Raw genomic sequence first — 15,035 nt, 5'->3', positions numbered from 1 at the left:
CGGGTGTTAAGCTAGTTATATACACCGTCTCCACTCTCTTGCTTGTTGATTGCTGAGCGGTGTTAGCTAGTTATATACCCGTCTCCATCTCTCTGCTTTGTGATGCTATGCGGTGTTAGCTAGTTATATACAACCGTCTCCATCTCTCTGCTTTGTATTGCTGTGCGGTGTTAGCTAGTTAATACACCGTCTCCATCCTCTGCTTTGTGATTGCTGTGTGGTGTTAGCTATTATATACACCGTCTCCATCATCTCTTCTTTGTGTTGCTGAGTGGTGTTAGCTATTATATTACACCGTCTCCATCACTCTGCTTTGTGATGCTGAGTGGTGTTAGCTAGTCTACAGTATATACACCATCTCCATCTCTCTGCTTTGTGATTGCTGTGTGGTGTTAGCTAGTTATATTACACCGTCTCCATCTCTCTGCTTTGTGATTGCTGAGCGTGTTAGCTAGTTATATACACCGCTCCATCTCTCTGCTTTGTGATTGCTGAGCGGTGTTAGCTAGTTTACAGTATATACACCTCTCCATCTCTCTGCTCTTGTGATTGCTGTGTGGTGTTAGCTAGTTATATACACCGTCTCCATCTCTCTGCTTTGTGATTGCTGAGTGGTGTTAGCTAGTTATATACACCGTCTCCATCTCTCTGCTTTGTGATTGCTGAGCGGTGTTAGCTAGTTATATACACCGTCTCCATCTCTCTGCTTTGTGATTGCTGTGCGGTGTTAGCTAGTATATTACACCGCTCCATCTCTCTGCTTTGTGATTGCTGAGTGGTGTTAGGTAGTTATATACACCGTCTCCATCTCTCTGCTTTGTGATTGCTGAGTGGGTTAGCTAGTTATATACCCGTCTCCATCTCTCTGCTTTGTGATTGCTGAGTGGTGTTAGCTAGTTATATACACGCTCCATCTCTCTGCTTTGTGATTGCTGGCGGGTTAGCTAGTTATATACACCGTCTCCATCTCTCTGCTTTGTGATTGCTGAGTGGTGTTAGCTAGTTATATTACACCGTCTCCATCTCTCTGCTTTGTGATTGCTGTGCGGTGTTAGCTAGTCTACAGTATATACACCGTCTCCATCTCTCTGCTTTGTGATTGCTGTGCGGTGTTAGCTAGTCTACAGTAATACACTGTCTCCATCTCTCTGCTTTTGTCATGCCCTGACCTTAGAGAGCCTTTTTATACTCTTATTTGGTTTGGTCGGGTGTGATTTGGGGTGGGTATTCTATGTTCTTTAGTTCTATTATTTGTATTTCTATGTTTAGGCCGGGTAGGGATCTCAATCAGGGACAGCTGTCTATCGGTGTCTCTGATGAGAACCATACTTAGGTAGCCCTTTTCGCACCTGTCTTTGTGGAAGTTAACTTTGTTTGTGGCACTATAGCCTTTAGCTTCACGGTCGTTTTTGTATGGTTTATTGTTTTGTCGGCGTCATTCTTAAATAAAGGAATATGTACGCTAACCATGCTGCACCTTGGTCCATTCTTTCGACGGCCGTGACAGCTTTGTGATTGCTGAGCGGTGTTAGCTAGTCTACAGTAAATACACCGTCTCCATCTCTCTGCTTTGTGATTGCTGAGCGGTGTTAGCTAGTCTACAGTATATACACGTCTCCATCTCTCTGCTTTGTGATTGCTGAGCGGTGTTAGCTAGTCTACAGTAAATACACCGTCTCCATCTCTCTGCTTTGTGATTGCTGAGCGTGTTAGCTAGTCTACAGTATATACACCGTCTCCATCTCTCTGCTTTGTGATTGCTGAGCGGTGTTAGCTAGTCTACAGTAAATACACGTCTCCATCTCTCTGCTTTGTGATTGCTGAGCGGTTAGCTAGTCTACAGTATATACACCGTCTCCATCTCTCTGCTTTGTGATTGCTGAGGTGTTAGCTAGCACAGTAAATAACACCGTCTCCATCTCTCTGCTTTGTGATTGCTGAGCGGTGTTAGCTAGTCTACAGTATATACACCGTCTCCATCTCTCTGCTTTGTGATTGCTGAGCGGTGTAGCTATCTACAGTAAATACACCGTCTCCATCTCTCTGCTTTGTGATTGCTGAGCGGTGTTAGCTAGTCTACAGTATATACACCATCTCCATCTCTCTGCTTTGTGTATTGCTGAGCGTGTTAGCTAGTCTACAGTATATACACCGTCTCCATCTCTCTGCTTTGTGATTGCTGAGCGTGTTAGCTAGTCTACAGTATATACACCATCTCCATCTCTCTGCTTTGTGATTGCTGAGCGGTGTTAGCTAGTCTACAGTATATACACCGTCTCCATCTCTCTGCTTTGTGATTGCTGAGCGGTGTTAGCTAGTCTACAGTATATACACATTCTCCATCTCTCTGCTTTGTGATTGCTGAGCGGTGTTAGCTAGTCTACAGTAAATACACCGTCTCCATCTCTCGCTTTGTGATTGCTGAGCGGTGTTAGCTAGTCTACAGTATATACACCGTCTCCATCTCTCTGCTTGTGATTGCTGAGCTGGTAGCTAGTCTACAGTATATACACCGTCTCCATCTCTCTGCTTTGTGATTGCTGAGCGGTGTTAGCTAGTCTACAGTATATACACCGTCTCCATCTCTCTGCTTTGTGATTGCTGAGCGGTGTTAGCTAGTCTACATATGGAATGTTTCACATTGAGATTGATGCCTTTGTGATTGCTGAGCGGTGTTAGCTAGTCTACAGTATATACACCGTCTCCATCTCTCTGCTTTGTGATTGCTGAGCGGTGTTAGCTAGTCTACTATATGGAATGTTTCACATTGAGATTGATGCTGTATTGCAGCTCTGATAGAAGTTATTATTATTATATTAAGAAGTTATTGCTGTGACGTTTCTCATTATTCACGTTTCCCAATCGATTCCCAACCATCCCATCCAAGCGAGAATCTTGACTCTTACTCATAATTAAACCAATCTCAATGCAAATCATGGGAATTCAGATGGCATATTGTGTTATGAGTCCTTGGATGCATCCCAAAGTGCATCCTATTCCCTATATAGTGCACTACTTTTGACCAGGGCCGTAGTGGTAATAGGTAATAGGGTGCCGTTTGGGACTTTTCCAGGAGGGATAGAGAGAGTGTTATTACTGGCCTTATCAGTAGCAACACTGCATGTGATTGCACCTCACACAATACACACATGCGCACAAACACATTGAGCGACGTACACGCAAGCATATGGAGACACACAAAGAAAAATCTATTGTGTACATTCAACTCTGAAAGTGTAAAATGTATGCTATTTTCAGGGAAAATATGAGTCCCACTGTACTGGTGTTAAAATAACACTTTTTAAAGTGTTAAAGATTTAACTCTGTTGCAGTGTTTCCCATTAAATTCTTAAATTTTCAAAGGAACTCAATTGTACATTGTAAAACATAACATTTAGAGTAAACTGGACTCAATTTGCTTAGTGCTGACTCTGTTACACTTTCTCAGTGTAAGAAATTAACATGTGTAGTGTTACAGTAAATCATTTTGGGTGATGTGCTAAGACTGCATGGTGTAAAGCCCAATTTGCATATTTCCCAGAGTGCCTTTTCTTTTTGAGTAAGTCCTAGAGTCAACACTCATGACTGTATTTGTTAGTGACATAGACATGGTTGTTGAAGTCTTTCATTTAAAATTCTGTGGCATTCACCAAGTCAATTCCTGGGTGAATGTTATCATTAAAATACATMATATATTGTAAGGCCTTACATATTGGCCTAGTTTTACTCCAACATAGTGGTGTTAGGAGACTCCAACTTAACAGACCACATCAGGACTGCAAGTCACATTATCCTGGCTTGTAGTGATGTGTAATTCCTATTGGAATCCAGCCAGAGTTAGAATATCTAACAGTAGGAAATTCAGAATGACTGTCAGGGTTAGGAGACTTCCTAAAACATTTAAACCGGAACAACCATTTTAATAATGGGGGCAATAAATCYAACTGATTGGATTAGTTTAGAAAAATGTATGTTATTTATCTTTGTGTAGCATAAGATTAATCAATCAATGTACATGTAAAAACACAGACATTAAAAACAATTCAAAAAAATCTACTTGCAGTAGAGCATGCTGGGAAATATGATAATGATGGGCGTGGTTTTAATGGGACTGTTTTACTCTCCACAGGTGTTATTGTAATTTATTTTATATTTAACCTTCTATTTCAACCAGGTAGGCTAGTTGAGAAGAAATTCCTTTACAACTGCGACCTGGCCAAGATAAAGCAAAGCAGTTCGACACATACAACAACACAGAGTTACACATGGAATAAACAAAACATACAGTCAATAATACAGTAGAACAAAAAGAAAACAAAAAGTCAAAAAAGTATATACAGTGAGTGCAAATTAGGTAAGTTAAGGCAATAAATAGGCCATGGTGACGAAGTAATTACAATATAGCACATTAAACACTGGAATGGTAGATGTGCAGAAGATGAGATGTGCAAGTAGAGATACTGGGGTGCAAAGGAGCAGATAAATAAATAAATACAGTATGGGGATGAGGTAGGTAGATAGATGGGCTGTTACAGATGGGCTATGTACAGGTGCAGTGATCTGTGTGCTGCTCTGACAGCTGGTGCTTAAAGCTAGTGAGGGAGATATGAGTCTCCAGCTTCAGAGATTTTGCAGTTCGTTCCAGTTGGCAGCAGAGAACTGGAAGGAAAAACGACCAAAGGATGAATTGGCTTTGGGGGTGACCAGTGAGATATACCTGCTGGAGCGCGTGCTACGAGTGGGTGCTGCTATGGTGACCAGTGAGCTGAGATAAGGCGGGGCTTTACCTAGCAGAGACTTGTAGATAACCTGTAGCCAGTGAGTTTGGCAATGAGTATGAAGCGAGGGCCAACCAACGAGAGCATACAGGTCGCAATGGTGGGTAGTGTATGGGGCTTTGGTGACAAAACGGATGGCACTGTGATAGAATGCATCCAGTTTGTTGAGTAGAGTGTTGGAGGCTATTTTTATGATGACATCACCGAAGTCGAGGATTGGTAGGAGTGGCAGTTTTACGAGGGTATGTTTGGAGCATGAGTGAAGGATGCTTTGTTGCGATATAGGAAGCCAATTATAGATTTAATGTTAGATTGGAGATGCTTAATGTGGAGTCTGGAAGGAGAGTTTACAGTCTAACCAGACACCTAGGTATTTGTAGTTGTCCACGTATTCTACGTCAGAGCCGTCCAGAGTAGTGATGCTGGACGGGCGAGCAGATGCGGGCAGTGATCGATTGAATAGCATGCATTTAGTTTTACTTGCGTTTAAGAGCAGTAGGAGGCCACGGAAGGATTTGTATGGCATTGAAGCTCGTCTGGAAGTTAGTTAACACAGTGTCCAAAGAGGGGCCAGAAGTATACAGAATGGTGTCGTCTGCGTAGAGGTGGATCAGAGAATCACCAGCAGCAAGAGCAACATCATTGATGTATACAGAGAAGAGAGTCGGCCGCGAGATTGAACCCTGTGGCACACCCATAGAGACTGCCAGAGGTCTGGACACAGCCCTCCGATTTGACACGCTGAACTCTATCAGAGAAGTAGTTGGTAAACCAGGCGAGGCAATCATTTGAGAAACCAAGGCTGTCGAGTCTGCCAATAAGAATGTGGTGATTGCAGAGTCGAAAGCCTTGGCCAGGTCGATGAATCCGGCTGCACAGTAATGTCTCTTATCGATGACGGTTATGATATCGTTTAGGACCTTGAGCGTGGCTGGGGTGCACCCATGACCAGCTCTGAAACCAGATTGCATAGTGGAGAAGGTACGGTGCGATTCGAAATGGTCGATAATCTGTTTGTTAACTTGGCTTCGAGACCTAGAAAGACAGGGTAGGATAGATATAGGTCTGTAGCAGTTTGGGTCTCGAGTGTCACCCCCTTTGAAGAGGGGGATGACCGCGGGAGCTTTCCAATCTTTGGGAATCTCAGACGACACGAAAGAGAGGTTGAACAGGCTAGTAATCGGGGTTGCAACAATTTCGGCAGATAATTTTGAAAGAGAGGGTCCTGATTGTCTAGCCCGGCTGATTTTGCTATAGGTTCCAGATTTTGCAGCTCTTTCAGAACATCAGCTATCTGGATTTGGGTGAAGGAGAAATGGTGGGGGCTTTGGCGGGTTGCTGTGGAGGGTGCCAGGCAGTTGACCGGGGTAGGGGTAGCCAGGTGGAAAGCATGGCCAGCCGTAGAGAAATGCTTATTGAAATTCTCAATTATAGTGGATTTATCGGTGGTAACAGTGTTTCCTAGCCTCAGAGCAGTGGGCAGCTGGGAGGAGGTGCTCTTATTCTCCAAGGACTTTACAGTGTCCCAGAACTTTTTGAGTTAGTACTACAGGATGCAAATTTCTGTTTGAAAAAGCTAGCCTTAGCTTTTCTAACTGCCTGTGAATATTCAAAACCACAGTAAAATTATTTATATCTTTACACAAACAATAATAATATATATAATATACACTGAGTGGACAAAACATAKGGAACATTATCGAATTTCACCCCCTTTTGCCCTCAGAACAGCCTCAATTCGTCGGGACATGGACTCTACAAGTTGTTGAAAGTGTTCCACAGGAATGCTGGCCCATGCTGACTCCAATGCTTCCCACAGTTGTGTCAAGTTGGCTGGGTGTCCTTTGGGTGGTGGACCATTCTTGATACACACAGGAAACTGTGGAGCGTGAAAATCCCAGCAGCATTGCAGTTCTTAAAACACTCAAACCGGTGCGCCTGGCACTTACTGCCATACCCCGTTCAAAGGCACTTCAATCTTTTGTCTTTCCCATTCACTGTCTGAATGGCACACATACACAATCTACGTCTCAATTGTCTCAAGGCTTAAAAATCCTTCTTTAACCTGTCTCCTTCCCTTCATCTACACTGATTMAAGTGGATTTAACAGGRGACATRAYTAKGGGATRATAGCTTTCARCTGGATTCACCTGGTCAGTCTGTCATGGAAAGAGCAGGTGTTCCTAATGTTTTGTACACTCAGTGTATATCAAAATATTGAATGGTCAAAATTATATTTGTGTATTTTGTTGAGACACTGTGTGTTCCAAATGGCACCCTATTCCAAAGTGTCTTACTTTTGCAGAGAGCTCGATGGGCCCTGGACAAAAGTAGTGCACTATATAGGGAATAGGGTGCCATTTGGGACRCACWGCTAAATTAGTTTTGACTTGAGTTGAGAAACTGTTCATCAGTGTGTACTGAGAGGTTAAATGAAATTAGAATATCAAATATGCCTGTCTCTTTCTGACTGGAAGACTTTATTACAGTGATCTTTATCATCCAAAGTATTAAATGCCTAGAGTTGTGTGCACGTGTGTGTCTGTGTGTGTGTGTGGTTGCGTGCGGCTACCTCTGCACACTTGCAGCAGCAGATTCATATGAATTTTGGAAGGCATTATCGCTGCTCAGTTTTGTATAATGCATGAGTGTCAGGTGAATAGATACAGGACACAGGACTGTGTGTGTCTACTGCCTCATATCATATCCTATCTGTCTGTCTAATCACCACCCACACACACACACACACACAAACTCAACTCACATGCGTGCGCGCTTGCCTCACACTCATGCAAATACATATACACACACATACACTGTATCATTAGCAGCATCCCAAGTAGCCCAACATGAGGAAAGAGTCATTAAGCAAAAGCCAGCAACTATTTAATGAGTCATCCTCAGTCTGTATTGAAGTCTTCTAATGAATTTATCTCAGTTTGAAACTCACACTTTTGTCTCTTCTCAGTTCTCTGTCTTTGTCTCGATTGACGAGCTTCAGCAGGAAGCAATCCTTCTGGTGCTTTTAATTTTTTTCATGTGGCTATAGTGAGCATTTGGCGGTGTAACTTGTGTTGATGGCCAAAACAAATGTATTTTAACAATAACAGATTTCATTTTGAAGCAACAACTTCCATCGTGCTACCATGGGTCACTGACTATTTTTACAGTGTAACTTTTGACAGCATGTTTTTCTAGCCATTCCATAAATGATGTTACCCCCTATAAATGTCTATTAGTTGGAGATTCAGAATAATTATTTCAGAAGGTCTTGCCCTGAAATGAATTGGCAATGAGGTTCCTGATCTAGTGAAGCAAAGGTTCATGTAATTATAAATGTGGAGTATGGCGAGACATGGTCTCTCCCTCCCTTTTCCCTGAATAAGTTATCTGATCACATCTAATGTATTATGGTTGTGTGTGTGTGTGTGTGTGTGTGTGTGTGTGTGTGTGTGTGTGTGTGTGTGTGTGTGTGTGTGTGTGTCTTACTTTTCTGTAATTTCAACAGAGAAATACCCAGTAAAATACCTTAAATGTGTTTTACAGAAATACTCTCATTACAGGAAGCCTCCTGTAAAAATTACTCTAACGTACTGTATTTCTTTACAGTAATAGCTTATGCCTGCTGTAGATTCACATTTTTAGTTTTCGGGGCCAACATCATGCTGTCGGGTGAGACGAATGAAGCTCAGACTATTTTAGTAAATATCTTCTTGAAGTGGCGGTAAAGTGGAAGAATGTTTTCAGCAGCTGCTGGGTACACTGTTAGAAAATACAGTATTATACAATAAAACMAACAACAGTGTACCGGATTAGTTATTTACAGTAAATAGCCGTAAATCGCAATGCAGGCGTAACTGGTTAATGATACTGTAAATTCCGATGAAACTTTGGTGTAGTGTACCCGTTACAGAATAACACCTCGCCAAAGGGAAGCAACAGGGATTTTTTACTGGTAATGTCGGGTCGATAGGTTCACAAGCCTCGGTTGGCTCGTCAYGCTTCCATTGCCGAAGCTACCGGGGATGCCTTAGCTAGCCCGTCAGGCTTCCATGCCTCAGCTGGCTCAACAGGTTCTCAAGCCTCTGTTGGCTCGTCAGGCTCCCAAGCCTCAGCCCGGCTCGTCAGCCTCCTGCGCCTCAGCCCGGCTCGTCAGCCTCCTGCGCCTCAGCCGGTTCGACTGGTTCCCGCGCCTCAGCCGGTTGCTTACTTACAAGCCCTTAACCAAAAATGCAGTTCAATAGAAAATATTTACTGAATAAACTAAATTAGAAAATAATATAAAAAGTAACAAAATAAAATAACAATATCYATAACGAGGKAATGTACAGGGGGTACCAGTACTGAGTCGTGTAGGTACGGGGGGTCAATGTATATTGTWTTTTTTTATTTAACCTTTATTTAACTAGGAACGTCATTTAAGAACAAATTCTTATTTACAATGACGGCCTACCAAAAGGTAAAAGGCCTCCTGCGGGGACGAGGGCTGGGATTATAAATATAGGACAAAACACACATCACGAAAAGAGAGACACAACAACGCTACATATAGAGAGACCTATGACAACAAGAGAGCATGGCAGCAACACATAACAACACAGCATGGTAGCAACACTACATGGCAACAGCACAACATGATAGCAGCACAAAACATGGTACAAACATTGTTGGGCACAGACAAGAGCACAAAGGCAAGAAGGTAGAGACAACAATACACCACGCGAAGCAGCCACAACTGTCAGTAAGAGTGTCAATGATTGAGTCTTTGAATGAAGAGATTGAGATAAAACTGTCCAATTTTAGTGTTTTTTGCAGCTTGTTCCAGTCGTTAGCTGCAGCGAACTGAAAAGACGAGCGAGCCAGGATGTGTGTGCTTTAGGGACCTTTAACAGAATGTGACTGGCAGAACGGGTGTTGTATGTGGAGGATGAGAGCTGCAGTAGATATCTCAGAAAGGGGGGAGTGAGGCCTAAGAGGGTTTTATAAATAAGCATCAACCAGTGGGTCTTGCGACGGGTTAACAGAGACTACCAMTTTATAGAGGAGTATAGAGTGCAGTGATGTGTCCAATAAGAAGTATTGTTGACAAATCTGATGGCCGAATGGTAAAGAACATCTAGCCGCTCGAGAGCACCCTATAAATTATCTCCATAATCTAGCATGGGTAGTATGGTCATCTGAATCAGGGTTAGTTTGGCAGCTGGGATGAAAGAGGAGTGATTATGACAGAGGAAACCAAGTCTAGATTTAACCGTAGCCTGCAGCTTTGATATGTGCTGAGAGAAGGACAATGTAGAGTGTTGTTGTAGAGCGTTTAACACAACATCTGGGGAGGGGCCAGTTGAGTATAAGACTGTATCATCTGCATATAAATGGATGAGAGAGCTTCCTACTGCCTGAGCTATATTGTTGATGTAAATTGAGAAGAGTGTGGGGCCTAGAATCAAGTCTTGGGGTTCTCCCTTGGTGACAGGCAGTGGCTGAGACAGCAGATGTTCTGACTTTATACACTGCACTCTTTGAGAGAGGTAGTTACAAACCAGGCCAAAGACCCCTCAGAGACACCAATACTCCTTAGCCGGCCCACGAGAATGYAAAAGTCTACCATATCAAAAGCTTTGGCCAAGTCAATAAAAATAGCAGCACAGCATTGCTTAGAATCAAGGGCAATGATGACATCATTCAGGACCTTTAAGGTTGTATGTGACACATCCATAACCTGAGTGGAGGACGGGCAAGGAGGCATGGTTGAGTCAAATAGGAATCCTGACTTAATAAAGTGGTGATTAAAGATCTCAGKCATGTGCACCTTGTCAGTAACAACCACATAATCAACATTAATGGACATGGGCAGCTGTGAGGAGGAGGGTTTATTCTCCAGGTCTGTAACCATTTTCCAGAACTACTTGGGGTTAGACCCACAGAGAGAGAACTGCTCCTTTAAAGTAACTAACTTTGGCCTTCCGGATAGCCTGAGTGCAGTTCTTTCTRATTTGCCTGAACGAGAGCCAGTCAGCCTGAGTTTGCGTGTGCCGAGCCTTTTGCCAAATAAAATTCTTGAGGTGGTGTAACTCTGCCAGATCACAGTCGAACCAGGGGCTGAACCTGTTTTTAATTCTCATTTTCTTTTTGGGGGTGTGTTTGTAAACAATACCACTGAAAATATAAAAAAATAAGGTCCAAGCGTCTTGGACAGAGGGGATCAAGCTGATTCTATACCATTGTACAGAGGCCAGGTCATGAATGAAGGCTTGCTCATAATTTCTTTTTTAGCAAGCCTCTATGACAAATCAGGACAGGTCATTTCACTGAGCAGCCATTACGAACACAGGCTGTAAAACAGTGATCACTAAGGTCATTACAGAAAACACCAGACTGATACCTATCAGGATTATTTGTGAGGATAATATGAAGGAGAGTAMCCTTTTCTGGGTGTTTGGAGTCTTACCTTGTGGGATTGGTAATAATCTGAGAAAGATTTAGAGAGTTACATTGCTTTAGGACTTGGGTCAGGTGGTTTAAGCATGTCCCAGTTCAGGTCACCTAGCAGGACAAATTCAYACTTAGTGTAAGTGCCAGGAGAGAGCTTAGGGCAGGTAGGGTACAGGCTGGTGCTGATGGTGGACGATAACACTCAGCAACAGTCAACAAAGAGCTATTTGAAAGCTTAATAGTTAAAACCAGCAAATCAAATTGTTTGGGGACAGATTTGGTGGAGACAACCAAGCACTGAAGGTGGCACTCCACCACCTTTGGAAGATATGTCTTGCTGAAAAAGGTTATAARCAGAAAGGTTAACATCAATGTTCAAAACTCTCTTTCTTATCCACGTCTCAGTAATGACCAACACATCTGGATTGGAACTGTGAACCCACACTTTCAATTGATACATTTTAGGTAATAAGCTTCTAATGTTATCATGCCAAAACCCAGGCTTTTACGAGAGCAGAAATCAGTGAAACACATATCAGAGCACAAGTCAGAATTGGGGCTAGTAAGAGTAGATGGGCCATGGTGTACATGCACATTTCTAGATCAGCAATACAATCAGCGCACGGCAGAGGACAGGGAGAGCTCTGCAGTGTTGAATTTTTATGACATTTGAATGTGCATCAGATGGCAACAATATCCTATTGCACAGCAATTCCATCAGGTAACATGAATCCAAAGCCGGCGAGAGGTGGTTAGAATGGGATGGGAGGCCAAGAGTCTGTGTACCTAATAGAGAGTCAGACAAACATAGGCTCTCCCACAGTTGGGTAAACAAGCAACTTCATAGTCAACAAAGCATGCAGTTGACTATTTTGCATGAGGCAAATAGCATAAAGCACAAGAAAAAAATATAACGACTTGGGGCTAGCCATTGTAAGTTCCAAGAGTCACTCGCCCCAGCAGTGCGTGTGTGCTGGAGGCGAGCAAAAGCTCGGGAGAGAGGGGGGAGTGTGGCGGGGGTACCTGTGGCGGGGGTCGTTAGCTAGCTATATCTCTTCAGTTTCGGCAAATGGTCCTTTACGATGTGGCTGTTGTGGCTGATGTATTTTGGAGATTGCGAGGAGGATATCTTTTGATGTGATCAAAGCAACAACTTACAATTTAAGTTCTTGTCAATATAATAGATCATCTTTGGTTTTTAGATACAAAGTCACACTCCCTCTTCCTGCTCAAACTTGGTTCATGAGCTGTTGGATTGTTGATAAGAATGACAGCTATCTAAATTTGCTAAATGGCTAGATGTCAACCAAGCATGTTCATGTACAGAAAGAGGCAACACTATTAGCTATCTATCTAGCTTCTAGCAATAGATGCTATTATTTAGCTAACTGGCTATCAATACGATATTTAGCCATAGATTCAGACAGACTAGAAATAATCAAAGGTAATCAATAACTAAATTAAACCTTATCTACCTGACATTATCCTTTATTTACATTTTATTATAGCTGAATGAAGCTGCTGTGCTCAAAACAGCAGGTAAGCATTGATGTGTGTTCTAGTCCGGATGGTCATTTGATTAATTGTTCAGCAGTCTTATGGCTTTGGGGTAGAAGCTGTTAAGGAGCCTTTTGGTCCTAGACTTGGAGCTCCGGTACCGCTTGCCGTGTGGTACCAGAGAGAACAGTCTATGACTTGGGTGACTGGAGTCTTTCAAATGGTAAATACAATGGTCACCGTATCGATGCTATAGTCTGGTTTTAATCTGACGTCTAGAATTTGAGTTAGGTGGTTCTCGGTAACGGCTGAACGGATCATGGCGAGAGGTGGGGAGTCTGTTGTGTACCTCCAATCAAGTTTTTTAGCGAAGTGTCATCAACATTGGTGTCATATTGGCTTAGATGTGTTGGTAGGAAGATTTAAATGTAACATTGAGCATCGCCCCCCTCAATACTGATTAGATTCTAACACCGCCATTTTCATACTTTGTTAGCTCCGACGCCACAGATGATTTGTCATCTTCTATGCCTATTTAGTACAGAGGTCAAATATGTCACTGGTTAATTAAATGACAAATGAATGAGAAATGAAAGAAAGACATGCGCACACGCACACACACACACACACACACACACACACACACACAGAGAGACAGCACTTGTTACTGTAGGGTGTTTAATCAGACAATCTTACATTAATCATGCATGGTTTAGCTTATGAGGACAAGATATAGAGGTGTGAAAATAGGCTTGGGATAATAATGAGGATGCTATGCATGATGCACTGGATTCCGACTGGGACTTCAGACAAGAGAGAGTGGCCCTGTCTATGTGTGTATTAGTGTGTGTGTGTGTGTGTGTGTGTGTGTGTGTTAGACTGGCCCTGTCTGGATGGCTGTGCTCATCTGCCTGGCCTGCTGCAGATGCCCTGACACTCTCTCTCTCTCTCTGCGTCAATCATCATCGGCACCTCACGAGAGTGGGCGTTGAGACAAAGAACGGTGTCGGCAGAAAGAGGGCCCTGCTGTGATCCAGTGCACTCTTGAGGATCCGGACAGAAGAGGTTATGTGATAGATGAGGTCTGGAGGCCCGGGACTCTGTGGTGACTAGGACCAGATGTGCTCCTGTAGACGTTACCACTGGGACTGGCCAGACTGGGGAGAGTGAGGGGAGAGAGTGTGTGTATACTGTGTTAGGATGTGTGTGTGTGTCCGTGTGTGTGTGTGGTACTGTAGACCTGCCACTGGGACTGGGGACCTGGCCAAACTGGGGAGAATGTATGCTGTATGATGGAGAGTGTGGAATAGTGTGGCTTGAGATAGAGAGTGTGGCAGATTCAGATAAGGAAGAGTCTGCTGTATGCCGGAGAGTGAGGGTGTATGCAGAATCTTTTGGATGAGACATTAATGCTTAAATTGGCCGGTTATTTTTTAGTACAGTAAAAAAAAGAAAACCAATCACAGTTGTTTTACAGGGTCAGCCATGTAGTACGATAGGTAACTGTATTTACAGGAGTTCAGCCGACTCAGCTAAGTAAACGAACAGCCGTCTGTTCCTTTTACAGCGCCTCTCAGCCTAGTAGGGGGTACTAAATAGTGATGTAATTAGAATACAGGTGGTACAGCTCATGAGTAGCAATCAGGTAGTATGTTATAACTAGGGTCAATGCCTATTGAGATAGGTACGATAGAGGTTGGTTTACAGGGTCAGCCATAGTAGTACGATAGGTGTTGTTTTACAGGGCAGCCATAGTAGTACAATAGTTGTTTTACAGGGTCAGCCATAGTAGTACGATAGTGTGTTGTTTTACAGGGTCAGCCATAGTAGTACGATAGGTTTGTTTTACAGGGTCAGCCATAGTAGTACAATAGTGTGTGTTTTACAGGGTCAGCCATAGTAGTACGATAGGTGTTGTTTTACAGGGTCAGCCATAGTAGTACGATAGGTGTTGTTTACAGGGGCAGCCATAGTAGTACGATAGGTATTGTTTTACAGGGTCAGCCATAGAGTACAATAGGTGTTGTTTTACAGGGTCAGCCAAGTAGTCACGATAGGTGTTGTTTTACAGGGTCAGCCATAGTAGTACATAGTATTGTTTTACAGGGTCAGCCATAGTAGTACAATAGGTGTTGTTTTACAGGGTCAGCCATAGTAGTACAATAGTGTTGTTTTACAGGTCAGCCATAGTAGTACAATAGGTGTTGTTTACAAGGGTCAGCCATAGTAGTACGATAGGTGTTGTTTTAACAGGGTCACCCATAGTAGTACAATAGGTGTGTTTACAGGGTCAGCCATAGTAGTACAATAGTGTTAGTTTTACAGGTC

At 43.0% G+C, this 15,035-nt stretch overlaps 1 protein-coding gene across 2 annotated transcripts in view; it reads left to right on the top strand.

Moving 5' to 3' along the window:
• Window positions 1-15,035, top strand: part of macrod2 (mono-ADP ribosylhydrolase 2) — a 1,308,647-nt gene that overhangs the window by 1,124,218 nt on the left and 169,394 nt on the right. The gene's annotated exons all lie outside the window — the stretch shown is intronic.

The sequence above is a fragment of the Salvelinus sp. IW2-2015 genome, linkage group LG18 (assembly GCF_002910315.2).
Source record: "Salvelinus sp. IW2-2015 linkage group LG18, ASM291031v2, whole genome shotgun sequence".
NCBI lineage: Eukaryota > Metazoa > Chordata > Actinopteri > Salmoniformes > Salmonidae > Salvelinus > Salvelinus sp. IW2-2015.
The sequence above is the reverse complement of the archived record's forward strand: the minus strand, read 5'-3'. Positions and strand labels throughout refer to the sequence as shown.